The sequence below is a fragment of the Staurois parvus genome, unplaced genomic scaffold (genome assembly GCF_062004578.1).
Source record: "Staurois parvus isolate SC_StPar_1 unplaced genomic scaffold, SC_StPar_1.0 ptg001316l, whole genome shotgun sequence".
Taxonomy (NCBI): Eukaryota; Metazoa; Chordata; class Amphibia; order Anura; family Ranidae; genus Staurois; species Staurois parvus.
Window position 1 is genome coordinate 1404830 of NW_028319112.1, and position 14395 is coordinate 1419224.

The window sequence follows — 14395 nt, forward strand, 5'->3', positions numbered from 1 at the left end:
AATCTTTACTTGAATGCAAGTTTAATTCTTGTAATGCTTTCTTTTGCACCCCCCCGCAACTGCAAGTGTGAATAAGCCTTAAAACAAGCTTTCCTTTATCTCTGTATCTGCAAGCATTACTGGATTACATTGTTTCAAGACAGGGTAGGGGCTAAAAACAGGAAAACAGGCCACATAAAGTGATTCTAAAGGCGGTTTTGTTTTTTTTTTCATTATTAAATACATCATACTTACCTGCACTGTGTAATCGTTTTGCATAGAGTAGCCCCGATCCTCCTCTACTGGGGTCCCCCACCGATGCTTCTGGCCCCTCGCCAAGTGCCCCATAGAAAGCTGCTTGGTACAGGGGCACTAGTATGTGCTCGCTCCCAAGCCAGCTCTGTCTATGGGACATAGAGAGCACGACTCAGCCCCGCCTCCACTCCTTCCTGACTGGCTGTGATTGACAGCAGCGAAAGCCAATGGCTCTCGCTGCTGTGCCTGAGCCAAGGAGGAGAGAGCAGCTGACCTTGTGCACATTGCTGGATCAAGATTGGGCTCAGGTAAATATAAAGATTGGCTGGGAGGAAACTGCACACTAAGGCTCCATTCACACTTAGGCATTTCAAATGGAGGAAGGGTTTAGGAATGACAGCTCTTAAGAGTAGCCGCCCCCCCTTTTTTGCCCGGAGAAGGAGAAAACTCTACACCGGCTTCCAGTAAGTATGGACTTTGTTGGCACACCACAGGACACTATTGTAAAAATAAGTTTATTACAACATCATTAAAATAAAAGGAAAAAAACACATATCCAGAAAACTATACCCTGGAAAGTAAAAACCATACATATACCCTCTACTGGATTGGTACAATGGCTAGCCTGAACTCCTATGCACACATATGTACAGTATTCAATGTTTATTAAACCACTTGCCTACCAGGCACTTTCACCCCTTTCCTGCCAAGGCCAATTTTCAGCTTTCAGCACGGTCGCACTTTGAATGACAATTACGTAGTCATGCTACACTCCACCCAAACAAAATTATTATTATTTTTTTTTTTAAGACAGAGCTTTCTTTTGGTGGTATTTAATCACCACTGGGTTTTTTTTTTTTGCTAAACAAACTAAAAAAAGACTGAAAAATTTGAAAAAAAAAAGTGTTTTTCTTAGCTTCTGTTATAAGATTTGTAAACAAGTAATTTTTCTCCTTCACTGAAGTGTGCTAATGAGGCTGCAGTGATGGGCACTGATGAGGGGGCACTAATGAAAAGGCACTGATGGGCATTGACAGGCATCACTGATGGGTACTGAAAGGCAGCACTCATATATGGCACTGATTGGAACTTTTAGGCGACACTGACATGTGGCATTGATGTGCACTGGTAGGCACTAATATGTTGCATTGATGGGCACTGACAGGTGGTATTGATGGGGCTACACTGATCATCAGTGTACATGTCCCCTCTGAGGAATGACGATTACCGGCTTTTCCTATTTACACATGATCAGCTGTGAGTGGACACAGCTGATCACATGACAGAGCCGGCGTCATTGGCTCTTTAAAGTGATTGGTGATCTGCTGTGTCCCAGGGATATAGCGCACCACCGATGGCTGTGCCCCCGGGGGACAGCATGCGCAGTTAGAGTGGGAGGACGTGATACGACGTCCTCCCAGAACGAGAGGACCGCCCCTTCATTACCTTATATGGCGGGCAGGAGGCGGTTAAACAGACAGGCTTCTCCAAAACCAGATCAGACAATGTATTCTGCAGTAAAATAGCTTCATCAGGACAAGGAGGGTATGTAGATAAAGGCTAAGTATATAAACAAAAACATAATATGTAAGATACATGTAACAGCAAACAAAAAAATTATAATATATATCTTACATATTTCAACAGTTACAGAGTATGCTCCAATATCATACTGACCAATTAAAAGGGTATAGCACTGGATGGGCTGGCAGCCATGAAAAAGGGGTGAAGACAATCCCTCTCCACAGGTGTCTTAACCGCTTCCCGACCACCCTATAGCAGAACCACTGCTACAGGGCAGCAGGGCTGTACAAAATCACGTATATATAAGTAATTGTGTTTCTGAGTAGGGAGCACGTGCGCCACCCTACCCGCGCCGCCACTGGCGGCTACAGCTGTTGATCACCTGGTCCAGAACATAAATTCCCCACTGGCACCCGGCGATCGCCAAGGAACACTGACAGAGCCACCCACCTGTGTACATCAGTGCCTAGCAGTGCCCCCCATCAGTGCTGCCCAGCAGTGTCGCCTATGAGTGCATCATCAGTGCCAGCTCATCAATGCACATTACTGAAGGAGAAAAATTACCTGTTTGCAAAATTTTATAATAGAAACAAAGAAAAAAAATTTTTTGCTCTTGTTTATAGTGCAAAAATATTAAAAAAAATACCACCAAAATAAAGCTCTATTTGTGTGGAAAAAAATGATAAAAATTTCATATAGGTACAGTGTTGCATGACTGCGCAATTGTCAAAGTGCAACAGCGTTGAAAGCTGAAAAATGGCCTGGGCAGGAAGGTGGTATAAGTGCCCAGTAGGCAAATGATTAATATCAGCTGGTTTAGTCTCAACTGATGGCCTATAAAAAGGTGTCTCATTACAAAGGTGTCCTACACAAAAGATCTCATGATGGGTAAAAGCAAAGAGCTCTCTCAAGACCTTTGCAACCTTTTTGTTGCAAAACATACTGATGGCATTGGTTACAGGAGGATTTCTAAACTTCTGATAGTTCTAGTGAGCACTGTTGGGGCCATAATCTGGAAGTAGAAAACATTTTCACCATAAACTGGCCATGACCAGGTGCTCCTTGCAAGATTTCTGACAGGAGGAGTGAAAAGAATTATCAGAAGACTTGTCCAAGAGCCACGGACCACTTGTGGAGAGCTTCAGAATGACCTGGAATTAGCAAGTACAATTGTTTCAAAGAAAACAATAAGTAATGCACTCAACCGCCATGACCTGTACGCACGCTCACCACGCAAGACTCCATTGCTGAAGAAGAAGCATGTTGAACCTCATTTAAAGTTTGATGCACAACATTTAGACAAGTCTGTGAAACACTGTGAGAATATAGACTGGTCAGATGAAACCAAAGTTGAACTCTTTGGATGCCATAATACACACTATGTTTGGAGGGCAAATGGCACTGCACATCACCCCAAAAACACCATACCAACAGTGAAGTTTGCTGAAAATCAGCCCCACACCATGATGTTCCCACCTGCATACGGTACTGGCAACCTTCAAGGAAGGATGAATGGAAAAATGTACCAAGACATTCTTGATAAGAATCTGCTGCCATCTACCAGGATGAAGGTGATGAAACGAGGGTTGACATTTCAGCAAGTCAATGATCCCCAAACACAAAGCCAAGAAAACTCAATTGGTTTCAAAAAAAGAAAATAAAGCTGCTAGAATGGCCCAGCCAATCACCTGACTTGAATCCAGTAGAAAATCTATGGAAAGAACTAAAGATCAGAGTTCATAGAAGAGGCCCATGGAACCTTCAAGATTAGAAGACTGCTTCTGTGGAAGAATGGGCCAAAATCACACCTGAGCAATGCAGGTGACTAATTTCTCCATACAGGACGCATCTTGAAGCTGTCATTACCAAAGGATTTTGTATGAAGTATTAAATAAATTTCAGTGAGCATGTTCAATACTTTTTCCCTGTGTCATTCTATTTTACTACACATAACTTAATTTCTGAACTTATTTGTTTTGGTTTCTTTGTATGTATGGATTGCATGGGTTGTTACAGACATGTGGTGAAAATTTAATGTCAATAGCCTTTTAGAAACCTTTAGAAATATATTTACTGAGAAAAGTGGTGACGTGTTCAATACTTGTACCCGCTGTATGTGTGCGTTATATTTTAATGATATTGTAATAAACATATTTTGATTTTGTACAATAGTGTCTCGTGGTGTGCCAATAAAGTCCATACATACTGGAAGCCGGAGGAGAGCTTTCACCTTCTATGAACTTTACTTCCTCTTTTTATCTGGGGACAAAAGATATTTACCATTGCAGTGGGTCCCTAGGGGCCTAGGGGATGAACAAGGAAATATACTTACCTTAGTCCTCACTTTCTCAGGAGTGGTGCTCTCCATTGCTGTTTGACACACTGAAATGTAGGCAGGCCCTCCGAGTCCTCACATACATTGCAAGGCTGCTGGTCCATCACAGCTTGACTGATCAGGCAATGAAGGTTTCAGGGGACCGATTGCACAACTAAGAGGAATCTGGTGAGAGCAAGGATAAGGTTAAGTATATCACCTTATTCCTCATCCCCAGGGGCAGACTGACCATTTGGAAACTCGGGCACTGCCCGAGGGCCCGGGGTCAGTAGGGGACCCCACGAGATGCCCCTGGTACCTTTTTCATAGGCTTTTTTTGAGTTTGGGCAAGGACACAGGGGCCCCATGATCCCCTATTGCCCGGGGGCCCCATGAGTTGTCAGTCCGCCCCTGCTCATCCCCTAAACAAAAATAAGCAGTTATCTCTGCGCTGCAAGGGGAAACAGTTTTCAACCCTGAAGTTCAGCATTCAATTGTAAAAATGATTTCTTGACTTTTAAAAAGGAGGAATTAAAAGAAAAGGATATTTGTGCAACACAATGTGAAGAACTACATTAATGGCACATCAGAGAATGACAGGTTAATATAACAGGTGGTAAAATGCACATTAGGCCTCATGCACACTGCAGCTGTCAAACACCTCTTTTACAGACTTTTGAGGTTTTTCCTTTTCTGCTCCTAAATGCCCTTCTATACCAGTCTATGTGTCCATGTTTAAAAAATGCAGCTTTAGGCACGGTTTTTCTCCTGTCAGAAGAAAAGCATTCAGAAGAGCATAGTGTGCATGAGGCCTTACTGTAAAGGTCCTTTCACGGAGCGTTCGGTATTTTTCTTCTTCAGTTCAGTCACATTTTTTTCAAAGAGAAAGAAAAAAAAAAAAAAAAAAAGAGAAGAGGAAGGAAGAGGAAGGATAAGTTTACATCCAGTTTCAGTCATCAGCTGATAGCGGGATTCCCCACTGACAGCTGAACGTAAAAAAATAAAACAAAACAAAAAAAAAAAAATTGCTGGCAATTAAAATTAATTAATTATAGAATTATTTTTTTTTTTTTAACTAAAATTCTGTTTTCACCATGTTTTGCATCCTTTGCTGCATATCAGCAATGCTGATTTTCTCCATGCAGCCAATTCCTGTTATCCCACTCTTAAGCAACTTGGCAGGTTTCCAGACAGCCACATTGTTCACCAGCAGGGCTACCTGTACTCTATGCTTGGAGAGGTGTGATAAAAGGGAGAATGCAACTGGAAAATAGAGACTAAGCAATGTCATTCTATAACAGGTCAACAAGGTCCCACACACAGCACAGCAACATATTTCAATCTAAGCTGCACCTTAATACAACTGAAAAGGACATTTGAAATTACTGTAAAAGCTCAAAGCATATTTGTGATTTTAGTGATTGGATTTATATAGACTTTAAAACCCAACTCCAGGACATATAAACATTTCCTCCAAAACAAACAGCCATAGATGGATTGAAATTCAGCCAGTCCCAGCTATAACCCAAGGTTAAGTATCTGGGCCTGTATCTTAGTTGGTTTACAGCCACCAAAGCACAGCATCAAAAGCTACCAGCGTGGAGGGAAAAAAAAAAAAAAATCCAAGAAAACAATACAATACATTACATTTAAAAAACACAAACTTACAATTAGATATCTAGACATATAGATGGCGTTCCTCTGCAGGGTTTATTTTTATTTCAGTCCATCCTTTCAAATCACGGTCAGGATGGATTGAAGAGTTCTACACTTACCAAATGTACTGTAGGAGACCCATGAACCCTTTTGTGACATTAAAATAGGGGCATATTCATATGTGCACAGCGGAGTACTACGAAGCATGTCAGTTATAATACAGAGAAACTATTTGTCCACGTGATGAGCCATTATAATTATAGACACGAGGTGTGTAAAACAGCAACATATTGTGAGTCACTGTAATAAAACCACACCAGGCAAGTCAGCACCATATACTTTATGAGAGCGTGAACTACACCTCATTTACTTTTATTCATCAATATACAATTTTTTTTTTTTTTTTTAAATATTAAACGCCTTAATGACGTTCACCTCACTTCATACAAGTATAATGCATGCTGTATTTACCATTATCTTTATATTTTTTTCCCCTACAGTCAATCAGAAGTGAAGGAAAATCTCCCTGATTTGAAACAGATGGCCAAACAAAAAAATTGTTAACTTTTGCAAAAACATACACACACTATTATATATATATATATATATATATATATATATATATATATATATATATATATATATACATACATACATACATATATATATATATATATATATATATACATATACACATACATATATACACACACACATATACATACATATATATACATATATACATATACATACATACATATATATATATATATATATATATATATATATACATATACATACACACACACACACACACACACATAAACATATATACACACACATACATACACACACACTCAGATGAAACTCAAAATTTGAATATTGTGCAAAAGTTCATTTATTTCAGTAATGCAACTTAAAATGTGAAACTAATATATGAGATAGACTCATTACATGCAAAGCAAGATAGTTCAAGCCGTGATTCGTCATAATTGTGATGATTATGGCTTACAGCTCATGAAAACCCCAAATCCACAATCTCAGAAAATTAGAATACTATGAAAAGGTGCAATATTCTAGGCTCAAAGTGTCCCACTCTAATCATCTAATTAAGCCATAACACCTGCAAAGGGTTCCTGAGCCTTTAAATGGTCTCTCAGTCTGGTTCAGAAGGAATCACAATCATGGGAAAGACTGCTGACCTGACAGTTGTGCAGAAAACCATCATTGACACCCGCCATAAGGAGGGAAAGCCTCAAAAGGTAATTGGAAAAAGAAGTTGGATGTTCCCAAAGTGCTGTATCAAAGCACATTAATAGAAAGTTATGTGGAAGGGAAAAGTGTGGAAGAAAAAGGTGCACAAGCAGCAGGGATGACCGCAGCCTGGAGAGGATTTTCAGGAAAAGGCCATTCAAAAGTGTTGGGGACTTTCACAAGGAGTGGACTGAGGCTGGAGTCAGTGCATCAAGAGCCACCACACACAGAGGGATCCTGGACATGGGCTTCAAATGTCATATTCCTCTTGTCAAGCCACTCCTGAACAAACAACGTCAGAAGCGCCTTACCTGGGCTAAAGAAAAACAGACCTGGTCTGTTGCTCAGTGGTCCAAAGTCCTCTTTTCTGATGAGAGCAACTTTTGCATCTCATTTGGAAACCAAGGACCCAGAGTATGGAGGAAGAATGGAGAGGCACACACTGCAAGATGCTTGAAGTCCAGTGTGAAGTTTCCAGTCTGTGTTGATTTGGGGAGCCATGTCATCTGCTGGTGTTGGTCCACTGTGCTTCATTAGGTCCAGGGTCAACGCAGCCGTCTACCAGGAGATTTTGGAGCACTTCATGCTTCCTTCCGCAGACAAGCTTTATGGGGATGCTGACTTCATTCTCCAGCAGGACTTGGCACCTGCCCACACTGCCAAAAGCACCAAAACCTGGTTCAATGAAAGTGGGATTACTGTGCTTGATTGGCCAGCAAAACTCACCTGACCTGAACCCCATAGAGAATCTATGGGGCATTGCCAAGAGAAAGATGAGAGAAATGAGACGAACAATGCAGAAGAGTTGAAGGCCGCTATTGAAGCATCCTGGTCTTCCATAACACCTCAGCAGTGCCACAGGCTGATAGCTTCCATGCCACGCCGCACTGAGGCAGTAATTGCTGCAAAAGGGGCCCAAACCGAGTACATATGCATGCTTCTACTTTTCAGAGGTCTGATATTGTTCTATGTACAATCCTTGTTTTATTGATTGCATGTAATATTCTAATTTTCTGAGATTGTGGATTTGGGGTTTTCATGAGCTGGAAGCCATATTCATCACAATTATGACAAATCACGGCTTGAACTATCTTGCTTTGCATGTAATGAGTCTCTCTCATATATTAGTTTCACCTGTATATACATATACACACAAATTTTATATTATATATATATATATATATATATATATATATATATATATACACACACACACACACACACACATATACATATACACACACACACACACACACACACACACACACACACACACCTGTTCAATCGCTTAAGGCATCTAGACGTGGTGAAGATGACTTGAAGTTCAATGCATCAGAAAGGAGAAGAAAGAGGATTTAAGTGACTTTGAACGTGGCATGGTTGTTGGTGCCAGACAAGATGGTCTGAGTATACTGGGATTTTCATACACAACCACCTCTAGGGTTTACAGAGAATGGTCTGAAAAAGAGAAAATATCCAGTGAGTTGTGTGGATGAAAATGCCTTGTTGATGTCAGTGGAGAATGTGCAGACTGATTCAAGATGATAGGAAAGCAGCAACAGTAACTCAAATAAACCACTTGTTACAACCAAGGTATGCAGAAAACCACCTTGTTGAATCTATGCTATGAAGAATTAGGGCAGCTCCAAAGGCAAAAGGGGGTCCAACCCAGTACTAGCAAGGTGTACCTAATAAAGTAGCCGGTGTGTACACATACACACACACACATTATATATCAATTCAAAGATTATTGCTCATTAAAATACTGCTGAACTCAGGATAGCAATAACAATTTCATTAACGTATGTGAGGATAGCAGGAGAAGGAGCCATTGAGGTGGTGATAAATAGAGAAAGTGTAAATAATTAAACCTCAACTCCAGTATTTTTTCAGCTCTAAAATTGAGCAAGAATTGCTGTCGAGGTTCAAATCTAAGGGTAGAAACACACTTTTGCACTGCAGTAACATGTTACCTGCCTTAGCACGCTCCCATTCACTTTGAATGGCACCCCAATGCATGACAGTTCTGATGCAAATGAATTGCAGAGCACCACAAAGCAAAGTAAAACCTTGTTATGGTGCGCTGCATCAGAAAATTTTTTTGTTCCTTTATGTTGACAGCTTATTGAAGCTGTATGGGCTGGTTAGCATAATTCACATTAGCATGTGACAAGACACGTTAACGCAAAGCACAAATAGCAAAGTATGAATGGCCCTACATCTGAGCCAATTTCCATATCCCACACATAAGCAGTATTTATATTTGTGAACTTGGTATTTGTAGGTGAAAACTAACAACCAAAAGTAGAACTATAGGAAAAACATTTTTTTTTTTCATTTTGGATAAACTAAGAAAGAGTTTTAAACTCGTTTGTTTTTTTGCCATCTGTGTCCCACTGCGGAGATTTACTTTCACTTCCTGTGCCATAGCCAAAAAACAGGAAGAGAGAAAATGCCTGCAAATTAAGGGAATTCCTTGGGTCCCTCCAGGTCATTATTTTTCTGCCCAATGAAATGAATTAACGAAAAAGTGCTTGATGCCTGTAAACACGCCTAAATGCTGGTAAAAGTGTTATACTTTTACAAGCATCTGGCATTTTTTTCTGCCAAAACGCTGCTGCGAAGAGAAGGAGCGTTTTTAAAATGTCCTGTGTGCATGAGACTAAACTAGTGTCTCCATTGAAAGATGTCCCCTCTATTACATTTCTGGGGACAACCCAAAATTTGGGATTATCTTTTACTTTCAATGATAACAGTAAACGGGACAAATAGAGAGGAGGAATCTCCCCAACGGGGGGGGGGGGGAAGAAGAAGAGAAGGGAAGAGAAAAAGAAAACGGAAAGAGACGAGAAAACGGAAAGAGACGAGAAAACTGAAAGAGACGAGAAAACTGAAAGAGACGAGAAAACGGAAAGAGACGAGAAAACGGAAAGAGACGAGAAAACGGAAAGAAGGAAAGAGACGAGAAAAAGGAAAGAGACGAGAAAAAGGGAAGAAGGAAAGAGACGAGAAAAAGGGAAGAAGGAAAGAGACGAGAACAAGGGAACCCTCAGTGTGGGCACCTGCCTGTGACAGCTTGCGGCTTCACAGCCGGGTTCCCACTGCGCATGCAAGAGTAGCGCTGCGCTTCCTGAATGGTCCTGTAGTCTTCTGGAACCTGTCACATGTCCCAAAAGACTACAGGGAGGGAGGACACCTTCCACTGATCGGACTGGAAATGGGAGCGGGTACCTGTCAAATTCAGGTACCCGCTCCCCCCCTTGCCCCCCAAAGGTGCTAATCCTTAATGGGGAGCAATCCTTAAAAGCAGAACTTGCCCTTTTGTGTGGAGCTCCGCTTTGAATAAAGCAGCAGATATGATTCTTAACTTCTTGCCGACCGCGCATAGCCGAATGACGGCTTCACCGCGGCCGGCCAGTTCTGAGTGGACGTCATATGACGTCCTCCCAGAACGCGCTCTCCTGCGCGCCCCAGGGGGCGCGCACCCGGCGATCTCTGTGATCGCTGTGTCCTACGGACACAGCTGATCACGTGATGTGGTGAAAGGCCGATCCCACCAGCCTTTTACCACGTGATCAGCGGTGTCCAATGACACGCTGATCACAGGGAAAGGCAAGTGCCGGTTCTCGGCTGCACTTTCCTCACGCTGTCAGATCGTGAGGAAAGTACTGCCGAGAACCGGCAGTTGTCAGAGCGGGGATCGGCACCGATCAGGGCACTGATGATCAGTGCCCTGATGATCGGTGCCCAGCAGTGACACCCGCAAGTTCCGCCCAGCAGTGCGCCCACTAGCCCCGCCCACCCGTTCCCAGCAGTGCCCCCACCTGTGCCCAGCAGTGCCCCCACCTGTGCCGCCCAGCAGTGCCCCCACCTGTGCCGCCCAGCAGTGCCCCCACCTGTGCCACTCTGCAGTGCCACCTACCTGTGCCCAGAAGTGCCACCTACATGTGCCCAGCAGTGCCACCCACCTGTGCCCACCCACCAGTGCCCACCCACCTGTGCCCACCCACCAGTGCTGCCCACCAGTGCCACCCACCAGTGCTGCCAGTCAGTGCCACCAGTCAGTGCCCAGGGGTTGTGCCAGTCAGTGCCCAGAAGTGATGCCAGTCAGTGCCGTCTATCAGTACCCATCATCAGTGTCACCTATCAGTGCCGCCTATCAGTGCTGCATATCAGTGCCGCCTATCCGTGACCCCTAATTAGTGCTGTCTATCAGTGCCGCCTATCCGTGCCACCTCATTAGTACTGCCTATCAGTGCCCTTTAGTGCTGCCTATCAGTGCCCATCAGTGCCGCCTATCAGTGCCCATCAGTGCCGCCTCATCAACGCAAATCAGTGAAGGAGAAAAAATACCTGTTTGAAAAATTTTATAAAAGAAACAAATAAACTTTTTTTTCAAATTTTTTGCACTTTTTTTAATTTATAGCGCAAAAAGTAAAATGCCCAGTGGCGATTAAATACCACCAAAAGAAAGCTCTATTTGTGAGAAAAAAATGATCAAAATTTCATATGGGTACAATGTTGCATGACCGCGCAATTGTCAATCAAAGTGCGGCAGCGCTGAAAGCTGAAAATTGGCCTGGTAAGGAAGGGGGTATAAGTGCCTGGTAGGCAAGTGGTTAAACGGTCTACTTAGCTGCCAGACAACATGCAGCTGTTAAAGGGCCAGTCCACACAAAACTGAGATCTCAACGAAGGTAAAAAAGTGAAGCTTCTAATGTCACTAAGGAAGGGAGTAGAAATCTCCCTAATGGTTTCTCAGGAAGCAATAAAAAGGTGATAAAGACTAAGCTTTACCTGCTCTATGGTTGGGGTCATACACATGGGGATCAATGCATCCTCCATAATGATATACAAATAATTATATAAAAACATGCAGGTCATCATATTTCTTATGAAAATTGGGTTAGAATTGCAGAACATTGTCCTAGGTTTGTCCTGCCCTGGAGCTCCCTGCTCTACATCTGTAGCAGCAGTTCCAGAGGGAGGTTTATTCTCCATATATTTGATAATCTAGAGAATGCAATAGGACATTCTACTACTACTAAGAACAAGGATCACTGCTATGACTTTATACAAACAAAAACAAGTTAAAAGTATAGAAACATTTGGTACGTCTTTCGCATTAGAGAGGAAAGGAAGCTTCTCCCATTTACTAAACATACTCATTTTTGCAGGCCAAGATTCTCCTATCCATCGTATCAGAGAACCCAGAGCTTCAATAAGGCCCAGAGAGCCTGAAGAACAGCAGCCCCAGGGTTCTGGAAGAGATCAGAAGCCTGGCAATAACTATCCTGCAATCACCAATTTCACACTGACTGCATTACGAGGTGGATGCAGAACAGAACCTGTCCACTCTGTCGGGATAGGGACATGGGTAATTCCATAGTACAGCAGTATAGGTAAAACGCACGTTATTCAATTAAATATGCTTACATGGATCCCGGTAATAGAATGCCTTCTCTAAAATGGCTGCTGCGGTACTTCCGGTTTGGGCCTGATGTCACTTACCTATACTGCTGCACTATAGAATTCGGTTTTTAATTACATGTCAGGAGCAGGAGAGATAAAGAAGAGGTAACATTGGAGATACAACAGAGTTATAAGTAGGCACATATCCAGATTATAGAGGGTAAGTTGCATGACCTCAAGGGGGACTGAGGAGCACTAGCGGTGGTGTGATTTTTTAGGTGGATAGAGCAGTCTTGTGACTTCAGCTGAGCACTGGTTAAAGCTTGTAGGAGGAGTTCTCTAGGAGAACGGAAATCCCCTGACTGCTGTCTGGACAGTGCTGATCACATGCACTCTCCCAAGGAAAAAAACCAAAAACCTCTCTAGCAATACACACTAAACTGAGCATGTGCAGAAGGGCATGGTTCAGTCTGTCTCATCAGCATGGGCATTTGAACACGAGGAGGGGCAGAGAAGAAAGGATCAAACATCTTTTTTACACAATGCAGAGGATTAACCCCTTAGGTTCCACAGCGAGTATAACAATCATGCTTTACTGCATATACAGACTGATTTTACTGTTGTGGGTTTAGTAACACTTTAAGGATATATATGGTTAGCACTCATGCCTTACAGCACTGGTTTCTTGGTCTCTTATTCCAACCAGGAATACCAACCAGTGGGAGGAACTGGAGTACCCAGAGAAAACCCACTTAAGCACAGGAAGAACATGCAAAGACATGCTTTATAGGTTAGGTTAAGTTTAGTTATGTAGAGTAGAGTAGGAACTGGCCAGAGAGGGATTACTTTGACGCAGCTGGCCAACTTAAACATACATAGCAATGTATGTGAACTAAAAATCCCTGATTTTATGCAAAGTTTTCCAGACAAGGGTGTATAGCAGTGTGCAGAGGGTTCATTCAGAATTTGTAATAAAGTGTGGGAACAGTACTTGTATCAGACTGGTCAAGTATTTGTTATTAACCTACACATCTGCTAAAAATATCATAAAAAGGAAACTTATTGTCCACATTTTCCCCATTGATATCAGTAATGTAATTAATCAGACACAGCTGTTTAGTGTGTATATGGCCATAGAGGGATAGAATTTAGAACAAAAATTCTTAGGAAAATTCTTATGAAAAGATATATGAAAGTTGCCAGAACAGTTGAATGTCATTCAAAAGACGAATGAATAGACTTCACCGAATAAAAACCACATACACAGTTAGAAAATTGTTTGTTCCAGAAATAATTGGTGTCAGTGGAAGGAATAATGCCCCATTGTTGGTGTCAATGGCAGGAATACTGCCTCAAGGACCATATAAGCCAAGCAAAGGGCTGCATCCAGCCCCAGGGTTGCAGTTTGGAGACCACAGGTCTAAGCCATTATGATGGTGTCACAATCCTGCCATTAGATTCGGGTCTAATTTTTTCTGCTAAATTCCAGGGGATCAAACAAATGAGTGGCACATTTCCAAACTTTGATACATCTCAATTGAGAACTTTAGGCAAATAGGAATGCATTTGGTGGAGCAACTTTGTTGGATATAATACAAATATTAGTTTTGGGCAGATGTCTACAAGTTTAAACCCGCTTACTTTTCTATAAAATTTACCCCTACCATACTAGATGCTTATAAATCATGTAGGTCACGCCTTAAAAAAATGAACACATCAAGAGGTTTGCTACCTGTCACAACAGGTGCTGACCCAAGTGCTGAAGAGGTAAAGCAGGGGTGTCCAACTCATGGCCCAAAAGAGTTAAGCATGCAGATTGGGCAAATCTGGAGGGACACTGGGGATGCTGTGCACGGCTTAGTAGATGCGGTAGAGGACAGCAAGGACAAGCCAGGTCCTGGCACATTTGGAGGGATGGCGTGTTTGGCATAGCACCAGTGGCAGCAAATGCAGGGAGCGTGCACGTGTGTGTGTTTTGGGGTGCCTGATTTCAGTTGTGCC

The 14395-nt window shown here is 42.4% G+C and overlaps 1 long non-coding RNA gene across 1 annotated transcript; it reads right to left on the reverse strand.

Moving 5' to 3' along the window:
• Positions 1 to 1021: 1021 nt before the first annotated feature.
• On the reverse strand, positions 1022 to 8417 carry LOC149437089 (uncharacterized). Its single transcript, XR_016308185.1, has 2 exons — positions 8259 to 8417; positions 1022 to 1794 (listed from the first exon to the last, which is right to left on the reverse strand). It is a non-coding gene; the product is annotated as an uncharacterized LOC149437089 (long non-coding RNA).
• Positions 8418 to 14395: the final 5978 nt, after the last annotated feature.